This window comes from Cyrtonyx montezumae, unplaced genomic scaffold, assembly GCF_038088225.1.
Source record: "Cyrtonyx montezumae isolate F1298 unplaced genomic scaffold, pur_monq_1.0 scaffold_44, whole genome shotgun sequence".
In the NCBI taxonomy this organism is placed as follows: domain Eukaryota; kingdom Metazoa; phylum Chordata; class Aves; order Galliformes; family Odontophoridae; genus Cyrtonyx; species Cyrtonyx montezumae.
In genome coordinates, this window is record NW_027072050.1 from 1,730,422 (window position 1) to 1,750,074 (window position 19,653).

General features: G+C 50.3%; 2 pseudogenes; one reads left to right on the forward strand and one right to left on the reverse strand.

Annotated features, from left to right (window-relative positions):
* Window positions 1-1,216: 1,216 nt before the first annotated feature.
* On the reverse strand, window positions 1,217-2,933 carry LOC136055539 (olfactory receptor 14C36-like; annotated as a pseudogene).
* Window positions 2,934-14,788: 11,855 nt separating this feature from the next.
* LOC136055540 (olfactory receptor 14C36-like) lies at window positions 14,789-19,653 on the forward strand (annotated as a pseudogene).

The window sequence follows — 19,653 nt, forward strand, 5'->3', positions numbered from 1 at the left end:
AAAAGGGAAAAGGAGAAGGGAGATGGGCCTAGGAACAAAACAGCGGCAACGATCTGAGGAGGAAAGCTATTTTACTAAATAGATATCAGAAAGGAAAAATAACACAATATAATATAATATAATTGGAATTGAGGCAAATGAATCAAATAAAATGAGCGAGAGAGAGAGTGTCTGATAAACCGAAGGCCTTACGCTAACGCTGAAGGCGGACGGCTGCAACAAACACCCACTGCTGAGCTCGGTCCCGAAGGGAAGAGAGAGTCCCGTGACTGCAGACAGTTTTTATCTTTCCCTCTGAGCGTAAACACTTAAGAACGCAAAGCATCGCAAAGTCCTCTGGGGAATGGAGTTCTTCTTCTCTTCTGAGACAGGCATACTTGGAACTATCGATGGTCCACGGAGCTGGAGCATTAACTCTTTAACTCTAAATGCACTACATGATGTTATGATGTGGAATACCAGTACCAAAAATCATAAAACCATGACACCAGGTCTGCCCGGCTCGGACGGAGTCGAGCGCTCCGTGGCGGCTTGGAGATGGCGCTGCCGGGTGGCTTGCTGTCTCCGGCTAAGTGAGCCCGTCTCGGGCGAACCTCTCGCGCTTCCCGAATGGCGGCAGCGAGAGATCGCAGCGCGTGTATTTTAAAAACGCCGGCCACGTTTACGCAGCTACAGCCGTTCCGCGCTTCCCGAACGGCGGCGGCGAGAGCTCGCTGCCCGTTGCATCTCGAAATGCCGGCCAGGTCTACCCAGCTAATACCGTCTCGCGAGTCTCGAACGTTGGCGTCCAGTGCTCAGTGCTGATGCCGCTTGGGAACGCCGGCCACATCTTCCCGGCTACAGCTGATCCGGTCGCTCGTCGCCAGCGGCGGCGGACGAGGGTGGCAGCCAAGCGCCGTGCCATCCGCGGCCACGTCTACCCGGTTCTGACTGAGGAGCGATCCGAAGAGGCGGATAGAGGGCGCCACCGGTTCTGCTTGCCATCTCCGGCCACGACTACCCGGTTTCGACGTAGGCGTGCCAATAGGACGCGCCTTGAGGGCGCTACGATTTCATCGTGCAATGTCCGACCACGTCTACCCGGCAACAGCCGTAACGCGCTAACGGGAACGGCTGCAGCGAGAGCTCGCTGCCTGTGCGTTTCGGAAACTCCAGCCAGGTCTACCCTGCTAAAGCCGTCTAGAACGTTTGTGTCCGGTGCTCCATGCCGGTGCCGCTAGGGAATGCCGGCCACGTCTTCCCGGCTACGGCCGATCCGGTCGCTAGTCGCAAACATCGGCGGCGGCGGACGGAGGAGGCTGCGAGGAGGCGCCGTGCGATTTCCGGCCACGTCTACCCGGTTCCGACGCAGTTGGGCGTGCCAAACGGAGGTGCCTAGAGGGCGCCCCAGGGTCGTCGTGCAATGTTCGGCCACGTCTACCCTACTCCGACGGACCTGAGCGATCCGAGGAGGCGTCAAGAGGGCGCTGCTGGGGCGGCTTGCAGTCTGCGGTGACGTCTACCCGGTTTCGACCGAGATTAAATGGAAGTATTCTTGGCCATCACAAGCGAAACCAGAGCTACCCAAGAAAAAGTTTCAGGATGAGCACAATTGGATTCCTTTTGATGAACTAATCTATTGCTCCGTAGGCTAAAACGTGCTAATTTTGCTAATCTAGCCTGTATCACCTCCACAGTGCCTGCTGGCATCTCATTTCTCTATAGATACAGAGATAAGAACAGAGGCTGTGTGAGAGTCAGCACTGACCCAGAATTCGTATGGGCTTCAGGAGATAGAGAGCAGCGTGATGCCTCAGTAGAAGCAGACGGAATCCAAACGCATGTTTAGGAACATAATAACCAATAATATTAATTGTGCACTCACACATATATATGAACAAAAAAAAAAAGTATCAATTAATAGAAATAAATAAGCATTTTAAAGGTGAAAATGCGTAATATGAGCCTGCTACAGGAACAACAGTGAGTCAGTTGTAGAGAAAGATGAGAAGTTAATCCCTGCTGAAATGTGTCCTTGCCATCATTTTCCCCACTGCATCCTTGAGTTCCTGGTTCCTCATGCTGTAGATGAGGGGGTTCAATGTTGGAGGCGCTACTGAGTACAAAAATGACACCACCAGGTTCAGGGATGGGGAGAACAGGGAAGGGGGATTCAGGTAGGCAAAGAAGTCTGTGCCCACAAACAGGGAAACCACGGCCAGGTGAGGGAGGCACATGGAGAAGGCTTTTTGCCGGCCTTGCTCAGAGGGCATCCTCAGCACGGCCCTGAAAATGTACACGTAGGACAGCACTATGAATACAAAGCACCCAAATACGGCAAGAACACTTACCACAGTAAATCCAGTTTCCCTGAGGTAGTCTGATTGCGAGCATGAGAGCTTGAGGATCTGTGGAATTTCACACACAAAAAAATGGTCCAGAACATTGCCCAGGCAAAGTGGTATAGAAAATGTATTGGAAGTGTGTAGCAGAGAAAAGAAAAACCCAGTGCCTCAGGCAGCTGCAGCCATGGTGGCACAAGCTCTGCTGCCCAGGAGAGTCCCGTAGTGCAGGGGCTTGCAGATGGCAACAAAGCGGTCATAGGCCATGACTGTGAGAAGGGAATACTCTGCTGAAAACAAAAACAAAAAGAAAAAGACCTGTGCAGTACAACCTGCGTAGGAGATGGCCCTGGTGTCCCAGAGGGCATTGGCCATGGCTTTGGGGAGAGTGGTGGAGATGCAGCCCAGGTCGAGGAGGATGAGGTTGAGGAGGAAGAAGTCCATGGGGGTGTGCAGGCGCTGTTCGCAGGCTATGGCTGTGCTGATGAGGCTGTTGCCCAGGAGGGCAGCCAGGTAGATGCCCAGGAAAAGCCAGAAGTGCAGGAGCTGCAGCTGCCACGTGTCTGCCAATGCCAGCAGGAGGAACTCACTGATGGAGCTCCTGTTGGGCATCTGCTCTGCTGTTCCTGGGCGTGGAGTTGCTGATAGGAGTGCAGAAGATAATGACAAATCAAGACCGTCCTCAGAGAAAATCAGTTCCCACATCCCATATCTTTACCCTGTCTACACTCAGACCTCTCATTGCAAAATCTGTGCAATTAGTTTTGCTTTACTGACTTCACTTACTTGACATACGGTGTTAAAAGCCGTTAGTGATGCTGCTCCAGTGAGCTCACAGCCTGCTCACATCCCACATATCCTGTAAGTTCCTTCTCCTTTCTCTCTTCTCCCTGTCACCTGCAGATCATGCCCCCAGCATTAATACGTGGTGCACAGGAACTGCTCCCAGGCACAGCTGTTTCTTTGCAGCTCTGCCCGCTTGTATGAGCTCCTTGTGTCGCAGGGGACCAGCCCAACTCAGCGGGAGAGGATGTGATTTTCTTCTCCCCATCTCCCTGGAGATGTCCATGAGTCTCCATGGCCAACAGCTTCTGAAAGGCTGCTGGATGATCACAGAATCACACATAATGGAGACGTAGAATGGCTTAGGTTTGAAGGGACATTAAAGTCACTCACTCCCAACCCCCCTGCCATGGGCAGCGTTGCCAAGCCCCAGATCATGTTGTCCAACAACCCATCCAACACGGTCTTGAATGCCTCCACGGTTGGGGCATCCACCACCTCCTTGGGCAATCTTCCAGAGCCTCACCACCATCCATGTGCAAAAATTTCAGGAGAGTCACTTGCTCACTTACAGACAATTGCTGATGAACAAGGTGCCTGGGGTGCTCCTAGATGTGGGCAACACTGCCTGCAAGCTGTGGTAGACAACCTCAGAGATAGCCACCTCCTTTCTGAGCATTAGCTGGGAGCCAAATGTGAATGGGAGTATTCTTGGCCATCCTAAATGACATCAGAGCTCTGATTTTAGGACACCTGAGAGTATCATATTTCACCTGTCCCCTTGGAGCATGCCGAGTTATACCGCTGACCGAATGGATGAGCTCAACGTAACAGCCAGGTCATTGTCTCTGCTCCATCTGTGCCATATTCTGGAGTTCAAGGCATTACAAAGCTAGGACACACCTACGCTCCTTCAATGATGACACCTGAGTTTGTTCTGGGCTCTCTTTTGAATGGCAGTTCCCTGGGGTCTCCAGCACACCCACAGCCAGCTGGCAAAATGCAGCACAGCACCTTCAGGAAAGCCATGCCCTAGGAGTGTTGGTGCTGGCTGGACAGCTCCAAGCCCCACAATGGCTCTATTGCCCACGTGCCCCCTTCTGAGCACCACTACCATTGTGTAGACACAGGATCCAGCCACGGTATATCCAGTGATGCTTTGGGAATGGAAAGCTTTCTAAAGTGTCTTTACACTAAGGAGAACACCAAAACTATGAACTCCTTGAGCTAGAAATCTTTTTGCATTTGCAGACCTAGAATCTTCTGGGATCACAGAAACATGGCAGGATGGTTCCCACCTGTGAAGCGATGAAAAAGAGGGATAAGGACTCTTCACAGGGGGTGGTCAAGGAAGACAAGGATAGGCTACTGCTCTCTATGTGAGAGCACACTGAGCTCTGCCTTGAGAGGGCAGAGGATCTTACTGTGAACTGATGGAAATGGCTTAAAGAGGAGACCAGCAGTGCCTGTTACTGGTTTCCTGATCAGGAAGAACAAGAGGAAAGGGACCTAAAAAGACAAACAGGAGCCTCACATTTTGAGGCCCTTGTCACAGTCAGGGTCTTTACTCACTCCAACATCTTCTGGAGAGACAGCACAGCAGGGCATAAGCCATGCAGAAGATCCCTGAAGAGCACGTCTGACAGCTTCATGACCAAGCCAAAGAGGAACTAAAGTGTAGAGGTGCTCTGCTGGATCTCATACTCACCAGCAAGGAGGGTTTGTGAGGAATGTGAAGGTCAAAGGCGTCCTGGGCTGCAGTGGCCATGGCATGGTGGAGCTCAGGTGTCTGTAGGGAGGGCAAAAGAGAAGCTCACAACTTTGGGCTTCAGCAGAACACAGCCTGGCTTCTTCAAGTGTCTGTGGAATACCGGAAGGCAAGGTAAATCTCTGAGGGGAAAAGGGTCAAAAAAGTTCTTATCTACCTAAGGACCAGAACTTCCAAGTAGAAAAAGTCCATTCCAAGGAAGAGAAAGCCAAGCAGCAATATCAGAAGTCCTGCAGGAATGGGAAAGATTGCCCTGATCAAACCCAAACAGAGCAATGCAGAGATTTTTCCCAGTGTTCCTGCTGAGATGAGTTTAGCAAAGCTAGAGTTCCACTGCAATTGAACGTGTCCAGGCATATCAAAGGGAGGGAGAGCTTAAAGAAATGTGTAGGCAAGAAAAGGAAGGCTAGGGAGACTGTGGGCCCACAGTAGAACAGAGCAAGGAACCTGGTGAGACAGGACATGGAAAAATCACTGATACTCATTTCCTTCCTGATCTCACTGTTTATCAGTTGGATTGGGCCTCTTGGTATCCTATGTGCCAGAGACAGTTGGGAAATGCTGATGCAAGAAGAGGTGAACTCCGAGCACCTAAGGAAACAGGATCCGGAGTTGGAAGAGACTGACATAAATCACAGAATCCTTGAATGGCTTGGGTTGGAAGGAGAGAAAGCAATACCCAGAGTAGTGCCTTCCCATTTCAGATGCTCGAGACAAGAAAGATGTCAGCAAGCTGAACGGGGCTTGGGAAGGCTCAAACAAGAGGACTGGGTTTGAACACTTCACGTGTGAGGAGAGGCTGAGGGACCTGGGCCTGTCCAGCCTGGAGAAGGGAAGGCTGAATGGAATCTCACTGCAGCCTGCCAGAACCTGGAGGACGTGATGGAGAGCACAAAGCCAGGCCCTTCCCCATGGTGCGTGTTGGAAGATAAAAGAGAGGTTTGGCCTGTGCTTCAGAAAAGCACCTTTTTCACACCCAGCTGATACAAGAATTGGTGCATGTAATCCAATGAGGCTCTGCAGTCTCTGCTCATGGAGGCTTGCAAAATCCATCAGGTGCAAATGCTGAACAACTTGGTGTGTCCCTCTTTCTGAAAGGTTGGGCTGCAGACATCCCCCAGGTTCTCTTCCAGCCTGGCTTATCATGGGACCCTATGGCTGACTGCTGATGGGAAGAGAGCAGATGTTTACAGGGCATGAAGTGTCCTGTGCTGCATGTGACCATCTAAAACAAGATCTGAGGAAATGAAAAGAGATCGGTACACAGCGTGACTCAGTCAGTGCAAACCCCGAGGGCTGCCATGGGCAGTTCTGGGCAGGATGTTTTGGGGGCACCGGGCTCTGTGCAAGGCACAAATGGATCTTCTTTCCTTTTTGAAGCTGTAAGTCTGAAAGATGCTAATGTCAGTAACATTGCAAAAAAGAATAAAAAAATAAATGACCACAAGTCAGAGCGTGTTTTCAGCAGGTCATCTGGACACATGCTCTTCCCACTGCTCTCCAGATTCCCCCCATCCCTTGCTTGGTCTTCACTCAGATACCTCCCAATTCCCTGGCTGCTTCGTGACCATCAGGGAGTTTGGAACTTGCTCCATCCATCTATCCAAAGTCAAATGAACTCTTCTGACAACTCCTTAACTGTATTTATATCTATCCCTTCCTATCTCTGTCTAACTCATTTCTTATACAAATGTTCCCTGTGAAAGACAAGCTTTATGAGATGCAGCTTGGACATGGCATGCAGTTGAAGACTCTTTTACTGTTCATTCAATTGCATCGTGTTCCTTTCTGTTTGTTCACAAAAAAAGAAATCTTTCTTTGTCCATGTGCAGCTGGTTCTCTGAGGAAAGCAAGGTGGAGTCCGTGCAAAGGAGGTTTAACACTGAGAGGGTGACTTCAGAGGAAAAGTCATGCATTTCCCATGGGGCCAATGTGAGTAGAAATGGGGTGGGAAAGTTGAGGAGGATGTTTGTCTGCACAGTGTCAGAACAAACTCATTCGGGGACATCCTGGATCAACAACCATTGCTGAGTGCCGCTCCAAATTCTTTTTGAAGCCAGACTGTAATTAAATAAACAATTTGGCCTATTAGATGTTCATGAGCCTCTTCATCTTTAGGCTCTCTCCATACACTTCTCCAACTTGCTGTACAAGTTCTGAACACTTGAAGAAGATGACAGGAAGGCACAGGGCACACGAGGGCTCTTGGACTGAAATGGGCCCCAGGGGAAATTTGCTGCTGAGTCCATTAATGCAGAGAGAAGTTAGCAGAAAGAGCTCAAGAAGTTAAAGTGAGAAGTAGCAGTGAATTTGGAGTAATAATAGGCCCCACGGAGGGCCATTATCAACACAGCCTCTCCAGGGACTTGTTGGAGCAGATCACTGGAAGCCAAGGTTACAGGCTGACAAAGGGACTGTGATGGTGGCTGTGATGCTGAGAAAACCCTTTGTTATCTCACGAAGCAGAAAGGCCGAGCCCTGATCCCCAGAGCCTTGAAAGGGAGATCCTGTCCCTCATGTTGGCTCAGGGAGCTTCCTGTGGCATAGGGATGGAGGTTTGTGTGATATCAAGTGAAAGACAAGGGAACAGCAGCTCTCTGCGTGGGGTGCAAGATGTTGTGAGGCCCAATTCCCACATGGGCAATGTGCCTCATCACAGGATTTGGATGTGAGAAGGGCCCAGTCTGAACAAGTAGTCAAGCACAATGAATCTTTGAACTTCAGATCTCTCAGGCCCAAGGTGGAGGCACCACAACCTCACTGGGAGAGTTTGGCTCTGGGGATGCCATGTTTGATGCTAACTCATGTGCAGAGCTCCTTTCCTGCAGATCAGCCCCCAGTCTGTATTGATGTGTCATCACTCCTTGTCTCTCCTTCACAGCACTGTGACTCTGGCATCTCTGTGCTGTAACTCCAACATCAACACACTCCTGCCTGCTGTGACAGCCCAGTGACTCTGGCATCACTGTAATACAGACCACTGCAACAACTCAGTAATTCTGACATCACTGATGTCCATACCACCAAGACTGTTGTCACATGGCTCTTGTCACTGAGCTCCTGTGCACTGTGACAGCACAGTGACTCCAACATCACCGTGCTCATATCCACAATCACAGAATCCTAGAATATCCTGTCCCATACCCTACTCCGTGAGTACAGCCAGGGTTGCCCCTACGCAGCTGCAGAATCAGGCACTTGTTCTTGTTTCACTTCAAGTAGTTGGTGATTGGCCAGTTCTCTAAGTCATCCACATCTCTCTGCAAGGCCTATGCACCTTCAGTGGAGTCAACAGCTCCACCCGATCCAAAATCATCAGAAAATTTCCTGAAAAACTCTTCTAGTTCTTCATGTAAGCCAGTGATGAAAACATTAAAGAGAAGTGGCCCTAAAACACAGCCCTGCGAATCCCTGTTAGTGACCACTTGCCAAGCTGATGGAACCCCATTTACAATAACCCACTGGGTTATTTTACTGACCCTTCAGCCAAACGCTCACGTCTCACAGTGCATTTCTATCTCTCCATATGCCAGACCATTTTTCCAGAAGGATAATGTGAGAAACAAATGCTCTACTGAAATCCTAACATATAACATCAATTGGCTTCCCTTGATCAACTACATGGGTGACCGTGTCACCAAAGGACATGAAGTTAAACAGGATCTTCCCCTCGTGAACCAGAGTTGGCTGTGACCAAAAACAGCTGTTTTTCAATAACTCCCTACATCACTTTAACCATAATTTTACCTGGCACTGAAGTGACACTGACAGGTCTTAATTGCTGAGGTCTTCTTTCTTGCTCTTCTTTAAAACTGGAACAACCTTTTTTGCCACCTTCCTGTCAACTGGGAACAGACATCTCCTTAGGCTTCTTCTGATGCCTTTAAAATGAGAGCCCAGAGCAAACTCAAGTGTCATCACAGAAAGAATGGAGATGTTTCATAGCTTTGTAATGCCTTCAACTCCACAGTATGCCACAGATGGAGCAGAGAGGAAGATCTGGGTCTTCTTTTGTGAGCTCATCCATTTGGTCAGCGGAATAACACTACATGCTCCGTGGGGATAGGTGCAAAAGGCACAGGGTTCTGGTGGCATTTAGGATGGCCAAGCATACCTCCTTCTGGCTCCAACTGATGCTCAGGAAGGAGGTGTCTATCTCAGAGATTTTCCACCACAGTTTGCAAGCACTAGCACACAGCACCCCAGCACCCCATGCACCTTCATCATCACTGAGTAGTGTGTGAGCGACTGAGTTACTGTTGAATAAAGACCAAGGATTGGATGTGGGGATCACAAGCAGACACCTCATTGTACACATCTGAACTCAACTAAGAGGATTCCTGAGTGCCAGAGTCCAGTGGGGAACTTAATCCAATTTCAACCCCAGGGTTTCCATCAGTGGATGAGGTGCCTAACCCTAGAGTTAGGATGAGAGTATCTGATAGTAATAGGACAAATTTCTGTAAGCACCATCCAAACTTGGAGAGATTCAAGGCCAGGTTGTGTGGGATCCTTGGGAACCTGATCTAATGGTTTACAAATCTGCCTGTGGTTAGAGGCCAGAACTAGGTGATCTGTAAAGTCCCCTCCAACCTGAACCATTCTATGATTGTGTAATGTTATGTCTGCACTGCCTGAGCTGCATCACTGGGCTGTATAAGGGAAGCCAACCCCTCCCTGTCCTGATCTGTCCCCTTTGTCATACATGCCACGAGCAGAGGTTTCCAGATTGGACATCTGCTTCACTCATGTGCAGACGTGTCCAACCATGCTCCTGGAATCCAGTGGACATGTGGTGATTAACTGATCTGACTTGAAAGTATGTATTGCAGTGATGATCCCGCTGCCTTTCAGGAGCTGTCAGCCCTGGAATCCCCAGGACATCTCAGGGGAGATGACTGGGAAGAAGAAATCACATCCTCTGCTGAGTGGGGCACCTGGGAGCTTCTATGAGTGGGCAGTGCTGCAAAGAGACAGCTGTGCCCAGGAGCAGCACTCGTGCAGCACACAGCTGGGCTAGGGACTTGAACTGCCCGTGAAGGGGAGAGAAGAGAAGGAAGAGAGCTTTCAGGCTGTGTGGCACATAAGCAGGCTGAGAGCTCACCACAGGAACAATTCTCACAGCCCTTGGCAAGGTAAGTCTCTTACTGCAGGCAATGAAGCCACATTTCCTGGAGGGTTCACTAAATCTGGGACATACTATTGCATGTCAGGCTGCAGACTGTAAGTTTCTTCAACAGGGAATAACCTCTGCTCCAGCTGAGGGCTTCCCTGCTGCAGCATCAGAGCACAGCCCTGAGGGCTGCTTGTCTGAGTGAGCTGCACTGCCAGCTATCTGCCCCAGGTCAGGTCCTGCAGCTTTTGGAGCAGCGAGTGCTCCTACTGACCTTAAGCTGAAGGCCGCAGGACACAGCTCGCTGTAACCTTTCAGTTCTGTGTTGGCAAGGGGATCCCTGCGAAGTCGTGGCAAATGCAGAATAGTTGTGTGCTATGTGTGCGCTGTGAAACAGTATTCCCTCCTGTACCACAAGTGTAGCTGATAGCAGCATTCAGTTAGAAGTAGGGACAGAAGGCCAGTGCACTCTGTAATACACCAATACCAATGTCCTCAGTATTTAAAAGCTTTCTGTACTGTAAGAAAAGCCAGGCACCCACCCCATGCAGCCTCCCAGATTTCCCAGGACTAACTACAACCCCGCCTTATAAAGCACATCCATTTCATTAGACAGGGATTGCAAGCTATACTAGAGATATAGGATTTATAAATGCTCACTGATAAATACCAAGGCTACTCCTGTTCCGAGTGGCTAAAGAACTTCAGAATCTCTGATGTTTAAAAAAAAAAGATGGAGGTCCTGCAGTTAGGACGCAGCTGTGAAAGTTCAAGGGTGCTTACATCAGATGTGGGGTTGTTTCTTTTATTTAAGCAGAGGTTTCATGGTTACTTTGAATCATAAATAAGATCTGCTTCTAGTAGCTGACCTGTCTTCAGCTTCTTTTAGTCTTGTAGCCTTGCCTGGGCCTGTTTCAGTAACAGCACCTTATGGTCCTATGTTATTGTGCAAAGCTGTTGTTTTAAGCTTCTGTCTAGAAGAGTTGTTACATGTTCCAGACATAAGTCTGGCAGTCAGAAAAAAAGAGTTAAAAATAATAATAATAAAAAAGCACTGTGAGCCAAGTTACAAGGAATTACCAGGTAGAAGAGTTGGTTTCTTCATTCGGGAATGCTATTTGTTACATTTTCCTTTAAGGAAAAAAAACAAAAGCAAAAAGATGCACAGAAAGGAGGCAGTCAGTGAGCCACGCTGTGGGCCATCCCCAGCCCTCGGTGTGAGAGCAGGGCAGTCTGGGCTGAGCACGATGGATCTGTCATGACAAGGAGCAGTCCTGCCGTGCTGAGCAAAGACTGCCTGAGGTTGCTGAGATCTCCATCTGAACAAGAGGCAACGCGTTTGGCTCAGGCTGTTTGGGATTCAGGTAATGAAATGAAAGCCTTAACTCCCCCCTCCTGCCCCCAGCACCTCTCCTAACTTCCACTTTGGCCTTATCTAATCAAGACTATCCTTCTGATACAAGGGGGCTGAAATCAGCTCCCACCAATTGCAAATGCCTCTGTATTTTCACGTGCAAAGCCACTGTCTCCCTGTAGATACCAAGCGCCATTCCTGGACAACTCCTGTTCCTCACAGTGCTCTCAGCACCTGAGCCTGCCATCTCCAGCTCCCCATGCTGTACATTGGGAACAATGCTGAGCATTGGGAACAAAATTTTTCAGCACCTTCCAAAACAGCTCCTAGAAGTGCACATCCATACACCAAGATGGGTGCTACAAATGGCCTTCCCTCAGGAGAAGAATGTCTAATGAAAGCAAGGCACACAGCAGAAAACTTCCCCCAGCATCGCAGCCTTGCCCAGCCACACTTGTCCCAGGACTGCTGCAGGCTGTGCAGCCGGGTGCCCAGGGCTGTCATGCAGAGCAGGGTCAATGCTGTGCCCCAAGGGGCTGCGTGCCGGGGTAGGGACTCTGCCGCCTGCCAGGCTCAGCACTCAGCCTGCCCAGGGAGCTGCCCAGGGCCAAAGAGCTCACAGCTACACTGCACCAAAGGGGAATTTCCACAAGGAAGACCAATACTGGGATTTTCTGCTGGTTTTTTTTTTCTATTTTCTGCTTCTAGGGGAGTGTAAAGATGTAAAGTGAGAAACAGAACATCATATATCATGCACACAGCTGAGAGTCCTAAAATGCTTTCAGTCTCTCTTGTTCTTATGAGCATGTATTTTCCTTGCTGAACCAATTGAGATTCTCTTATGTTCCCTTTCTCTCTTGCAAACATGAGCATGCACCTACACAGTGCCTGCTAACAGGATGCGTTCTGATCAACAAATAGGAATGCATTGCATCTGAGCTGGTGTCTGTATGTTCAGACAGGGAAAAGATGAGGAAACACTTTCCAGGTGAAAAGTCTGCAGGCATGAGAGATATAATCGGGGAATGAGAAAAAAGTAATAGCTTAATCTTTTGAGCGGAAGAATTTCCCAGAAGAAAACATATAACTGCCTTTATCGTGGACACCTTCAGAGCAAACCTCATCGGGATCTCATAGGGATCTCATTGGGATCTCCGACCGGGACGGCCCGGCCCTGCAGCGAACCGCGCGTCCCGTATGGCGTCTGCCAGAGTTCGCTCCCTGTGCGGCTGGCGTTCCCTGGGCCAGGTCTGCCCGGCTCGGACGGAGTCGAGCGCTCCTTGGCGGCTTGGAGATGGCGCTGCCGGGTGGCTTGCTGTCTCCGGCTAAGTGTACCCGTCTCGGGCAAACCTCTCGCGCTTCCCGAATGGCGGCAGTTAGAGATCACAGCGCGTGTATTTTAAAAACACCGGCCACGTTTACGCAGCTACAGCCGTTCCGCGCTTCCCGAACGGCGGCGGCGAGAGCCCGCTGCCCATTGCTTCTCGAAATGCCGGCCAGGTCTACCCAGCTAATGCCGTCTCGCGAGTCTCGAACGTTGGCGTCCAGTGCTCGATGCTGGTGCCGCTTGGGAACGCCGGCCACGTCTTCCCGGCTACAGCCGATACGGTCGCTCGTCGCCAGCGGCGGCGGACGAGGGTGGCAGCCAAACGCCGTGCCATCCCCGGCCACGTCTACCCGGTTTCGACGAAGTAGGGCGTGCCAAGCCGAAGCGCCTAGAGGGCGCTTCAGGGGCGTCGTGCAATATCCGGCCACGTCTACCCTGCTCCAACGGAGCTGAGCGATCCGAGGAGGCGTCTAGAGGGCGCTGCCGAGGCGGCTTGCGCTCTGCGGCGTCGTCTACCCGGTTACTTCGGTGTTGGGCGTGCCAAGCCGAGGCGCCTAGAGGGCGCTACAAGGTCGTCGTGCAATGTCCGGCCACGTCTACCCTGCTCCAACGGAGCTGAGCGATCCGAGCCGGCGTCTAAAGGGCGCTGCTAGGGCGGCTCGCCATCGCCTGCCACGTCTACCCGGTTCCGACGGAGTCGAGCGCTCCGCGGCGGATTGCAAATGGCGCAGCCGGTTGGCTTGCCGACTCCAGGCAAGTGTGCCCGGAATCAGGCAAACCTCTCGCGCTTCCCGAACGGCGGCGGCGAGAGATCACAGCACGTGTGTTTTAAAAACGCAGGGCACGTCTTCCTGGCTACAGCCGATCTAATCGCTTGTCTCGAGCGGTGGCGACGGGCGTGGCACGGGCACCTGGCGATTCTCGGCCACGTCTACCCGGTTCTGACTGAGCTGAGCGATCCGAAGAGGCAGATAGAGGGCGCCACCGGTTCTGCTTGCCATCTCCGGCCACGACTACCCGGTTTCGACGCAGTTGGGCTTGCCAAACGGAGGCGCCTAGAGGGCGCTCCGGGGTCGTCGTGCAATGTTCGGCCACGTCTACCGAGCTCCGACGTAGCTGAGCGAAATGAGGATGTGTCTAGTGAGCGCTGCTGGGGCGGCTTGCCGTCGCCTGCCACGTCTTCCCGATTCCGAAGGATGTGAGCGCTCCGCGGCGGCTTGGAGATGGCGCAGATGGGTGGCTTGCCGACTCCAGGCAAGTGTGCCCGGAATCGTGCGAAACTCTCGTGCTGCCCTAACAGCGGCGGGTTCTTAGTTTAATAAAGTGTCAATAAAGAAAAAAAAATGCTTTCTCTTTTTAAACTGCTCTTAAAGGGTCTGCATTTCATCATTTTTTAACTTGTTATGCTCAGAACATACTGGGACTTAATTAACTTTGCCAGTCTGATCCATGGAGCTTGGTCTCTATATGATAAACACTGATGGACATACCTACCTGGCTTTTGTATACAATGTGCCATTCATTTCCGGAGGGAGTAACTCCAGATGGAGTTGCTAACTCTATGGAATTGGTGATTTTTAAACAGACTCCTGGCCTCTCCTTTGTATTCATTATGCATTTTCTGGATGCTCATTCAGTGCTCATAATGACTGTGGTGTCAGTCTCCCTGAACGTACTCTTCATCAGTATCTGTATTTATAATACTTTGAGAAAGCCTTCCCCAGAGCCAGAGAATACAGACTGGCAGGGAGTTTGGAGGGACTTAAGAGAGACTTTAGAGAAATGGGCATCACCGGTGTCATAGAACTTTTCTCCTGAACACCTGCAAGATCCTGAGAACTTATGCAGATATTTGAGACAGGGATGTTGCAGCTCAAAGAGACCTGAGGAGGCCCAAAGTATTTGGGGTCTGGCTTATGCTTACCAGGCCTTATTCAATACTATCCCAGAGAGGCATCGAGTTTTTGAAATAGAGCGAGAGAGTCTCCGAGCCGAAAGGGACAATCTCCCGATGCAGAAAGAGAGTCATTTAGCTGACAATCAGACTCTCCAGTCCAATCTAGACTCCCTCCAGACCAAGTGAGTTGCCCTCCAGTCTCAACAAGAAGCTTTCCAATCCAACATGGACATCTTCCAACCTGAAAGAGACTCCCTCCAGTCCAAGCGAGACATCCTCCTGTCTGAAAGGTACTCCTTCAGAACTGAGCCAGGTACCTGCCAGCCACAATAGCCCCTGCCCCCCAGCCAGGGGGGGGAAACGCGCTTCTCGGTGGCGAGAAATCACAGCGCGTGTTTTAAAAATGCCGGCCACGTCTACCCGGCTACATCCGTCTCGAACTTCCCTAATGGTGGCTGGGAGATCTCGCTGCCCATTGCGTCTCGAAAAGCCGGCCGGGTCTACACAACAGCCGTCTCGCGCGTCTCTAACGGTAGCGTCTGTTGCTCGTTGCCGGTCCCGCTAGGGAACGCCGGACACGTCTTCCCGGCTACGGACGACCCGGTCTCTTGCCGCGAGCGGCGGCGGCCAAAGACGGAGGTGGCAGCCGGGGCGCCGTGCGATCTTCGGCCACGTCTACCCGGTTTCGACGGAGCTGAGCGTGCTAAGCGGAGGTGCCTAGAGGGCGCCCCAGGGTCGTCGTGCAATGTTCGGCCACGTCTACCCTACTCCGACGGAGCTGAGCGATCCGAGGAGGCGTCAAGAGGGCGCTGCTGGGGAGGCTTGCGGTCTGCGGTGACGTCTACCCGGTTTCGACAGAGATTAAATGGGAGTATTCTTGGCCATCACAAGCGAAACCAGAGCTACCCAAGAAAAAGTTTCAGGATGAGCACAATTGGATTCCTTTTGATGAACTAATCTATTGCTCCGTAGGCTAAAACGTGCATCCCTTTTGCTAATCCAGCCTGTATCACGTCCACAGTGCCTGCTGGCATCTCATTTCTCTATAGATACAGAGATAAGAACAGAGGCTGTGTGAGAGTCAGCACTGACCCAGAATTCGTATGGGCTTCAGGAGATAGAGAGCAGCGTGATGCCTCAGTAGAAGCAGACAGAATCCAAACGCATGTTTAGGAACATAATTACCAATAATATAAATTGTGCACTCACATATATATGAAAAGGAAAAAAAGAAAGCACATCCATTTCATTAGACAGGGATTGCAAGCTATACTAGAGATATAGGATTTATAAATGCTCACTGATAAATACCAAGGCTATTCCTGTTCCGAGTGGCTAAAGAATTTCAGAATCTCTGATGTTTAAAAAAAAAGATGGAGGTCCTGCAGTTAGGACGCAGCTGTGAAAGTTAAAGGGTGCTTACATCAGATGTGGGGTTGTTTCTTTTATTTAAGCAGAGGTTTCATGGTTACTTTGAATCATAAATAAGATCTGCTTCTAGTAGCTGACCTGTCTTCAGCTTCTTTTAGTCTTGTAGCCTTGCCTGGGCCTGTTTCAGTAACAGCACCTTATGGTCCTATGTTATTGTGCAAAGCTGTTGTTTTAAGCTTCTGTCTAGAAGAGTTGTTACATGTTCCAGACATAACTCTGGCAGTCAGAAAGAAAGAGTTATAAATAATAATAAAAAAAAAAGCACTGTGAGCCAAGTTATGAGGAATTACCAGGTAGAAGAGTTGGTTTCTTCATTCGGGAATGCTATTTGTTACATTTTCCTTTAAGGAAAAAAAACAAAAGCAAAAAGATGCACAGAAAGGAGGCAGTCAGTGAGCCACACTGTGGGCCATCCCCAGCCCTCGGTGTGAGAGCAGGGCAGTCTGGGCTGAGCACGATGGATCTGTCATGACAAGGAGCAGTCCTGCAGTGCTGAGCAAAGACTGCCTGAGGTTGCTGAGGTCTCCATCTGAACGAGAGGCAACGCATTTGGCTCAGGCTGTTTGGGATTCAGGTAATGAAATGAAAGCCTTAACTCTCCCCTCCTGCCCCCAGCACCTCTCCTAACTTCCACTTTGGCCTTATCTAGTCAGAACTATCCTTCTGATACTAATCTGGATATCCGTCTGGGGCTGAAATCAGCTCCCACCAATTGTTAATGCCTGTATTTTCCTGTGCAAAGCCACTGTCTCCCTGTAGATACCAAGTGCCATCCCTGGATGACTCCTGTTCCTCACAGTGCTCCCAGCACCCGAGCCTGCCATCTCCAGCTCCCCATGCTGTACCACGTGCTGAGCACCCCATTGGGAACAAAATTTTTCGGCACCTTCCAAACCAGCTCCTAGAAGTGCACATCCATATACCAAGATGGGTGCTACAAATGGCCTTCCCTCAGGAGAAGAATGTCTCTAATGAAAGCAAGGCACACAGCAGAAAACTTCCCCCAGCATCGCAGCCTTGCCCAGCCACACTTGTCCCAGGACTGCTGCAGGCTGTGCAGCCGGGTGCCCAGGGCTGTCATGCAGAGCAGGGTCAATGCTGTGCCCCAAGGGGCTGCGTGCCGGGGTAGGGACTCTGCCGCCTGCCAGGCTCAGCACTCAGCCTGCCCAGGGAGCTGCCCAGGGCCAAAGAGCTCACAGCTACACTGCACCAAAGGGGAATTTCCACAAGGAAGACCAATACTGGGATTTTCTGCTGGTTTTTTTTTCTATTTTCTGCTTCTAGGGGAGTGTAAAGATGTAAAGTGAGAAACAGAACATCATATATCATGTTTGAGCACACAGCTGAGAGTCCTAAAATGCTTTCAGTCTCTCTTGTTCTTATGAGCATGTATTTTCCTTGCTGAACCAATTGAGATTCTCTTATGTTCCCTTTCTCTCTTGCAAACATGAGCATGCACCTACACAGTGCCTGCTAACAGGATGGGTTCTGATCAACAAATAGGAATGCATTGCATCTGAGCTGGTGTCTGTATGTTCAGACAGGGAAAAGATGAGGAAACACTTTCCAGGTGAAAAGTCTGCAGGCATGAGAGATATGATCGGGGAATGAGAAAAAAGTAATAGCTTAATCTTTTGAGAGGAAGAATTTCCCAGAAGAAAACATATAACTGCCTTTAACGTGGACACCTTCTTCAAAGCAAGCCCTTACCCAGAAACAGCCCTCACGGCTGTTAGATCCTCTGCAGCCAGAGCTCCTTCAGAGTATAGGAACATCTACTCAGGCATGTGTCCGTCACCCTCTGCAGTACCTGCAGATGTGGGCAATGCAGTCTGTGAAGCTGGAAAAGAGTTGGCTTTCCCTTAATGAGAGTTATGATGTATCTCCCTGATGCCCTTCGGAGCTGTGATATGACCTTCAGGATGCAAATCTTTCCCATAGCCTGAAGAACAAAGTTGAGGGAAGAAGCAGAGTGATGCTATATGCATGGAAATGCTGTGGGGTTGGTGAAATGGACGTTAGGTGTCTGTTTTAAGAAGCGCAGTGATGAGGTCTTGCTCACGTCCCTTGAGAAAGGGTGGGCGTTGTGTGATGAGCAGTCGGTTCCTCTTCTCTCAGCAGGGTCTGGCTTCTTTGGAAGGTAACTTGTGAATGCACTTGCCTTCCATCTCCAATCTGTGCTATTTCACAGCAACTGGAAACAAGCCCACGAGCTCCCTTTATCCTGCACTAAGCAGCAGTGAATCTCTTTGCCTCCCAGGTCTCAATCACAGCCGTTCACAATGAGTGCAGCAGAAGTGCTCAGGATTTCTGACTTCACTGAGCACCCTTTGGGCATCATGAGTAGGATGAGACCATAGGAGAAAAAGCATCCCTACGACTTTGATTTTCAACCCACACATTTCTTGTGTCAGTTGTACAGATGCCTACAAGTACTTTTGCATTAGAAGTGATTTCAACTGACAAATTCTAAAAGAAAATCTGTGACCACAGTACCAACACATTCCTCACAGGGATGTGGTTGTTTCCTTGAGAGAAGAAAGGCAGAGGCCTTCATGGCAAACTCAATGTCATGAACTGTAGCTTACATCACTGACCTCAACAAACATTTCCCCCTTGGAAAGACCTGTCTCTAACTTTCATACTCCTTGGACAGGTCCTCATGCCCACAGGTCCTGATACCCAGAAGTGCCAAGTGCCCAACAGCAGCTCCATCAGCGAGTTCCTCCTGCTGGCGTTGGCAGACACGCGGCAGCTGCAGCTCCTGCACTTCTGGCTCTTCCTGGGTATCTACCTGGCTGCCCTCCTGGGCAACGGCCTCATCAGCACAGCCGTAGCCTGCGACCAGCGCCTGCACACCCCCATGGACTTCTTCCTTCTCAACCTCGCACTCCTCAACCTGGACTGCATCTCCACCACTCTCCCCAAAGCCATGGCCAATGCCCTCTGGGACACCAGGGCCATCTCCTACACAGGATGTGCTGCACAAGTTCTTATCTTTCCCTTCTTCATGACAGCAGAGTATTTCCTTCTCATAGTCATGGCCTATGACCAAGTTTGTTGCCATCTGCAAGCCCTTGCACTACAGGACCCTCCTGGGCAGCAGAGCTTGTGTCATCATGGCTGTAGCTGCCTCAGGCACTGCTGTTCTCTATGCTTTGCTGCACACTGCCAATACATTTCCTATACCACTGTGGCAGGACAACGCTGTGGACCAGTTCTTCTGTGAAATCGCCCAGATCCTTAGGCTCTCATGCTCACAGTCAGACTACCTCAGGGAAATGGAAATTATTTATTTTAGCATTTGTTTAATCTTCGTATGTTTAGTTTTCATTGTGCTGTCCTACGTGCATATCTTCAGGTCTGTGCTGAGGATGCCCTCTGAGCAAGGCTGGCACAAAACCTTATCCACGTGCCTCCCCCACCTGGCTGTGGTCTCTCTCTTTGTCTGCACTGGCTCGTTTGCCTACCTGAAGCCCCCTTCTCTCTCTTCTCCATCCCTGGACCTACTGGTATCATTTCTGTACTCAGTGGTGCCTCCAGCAGCGAATCCTCTCATCTACAGCCTGAGGAACCAGAAGCTCAAGAATGCAGTGAGCAATACATACTTGTTCAACTTCCAAAAAATGCACGTCAGCCTAACAGGAGCCCCAAGGTAA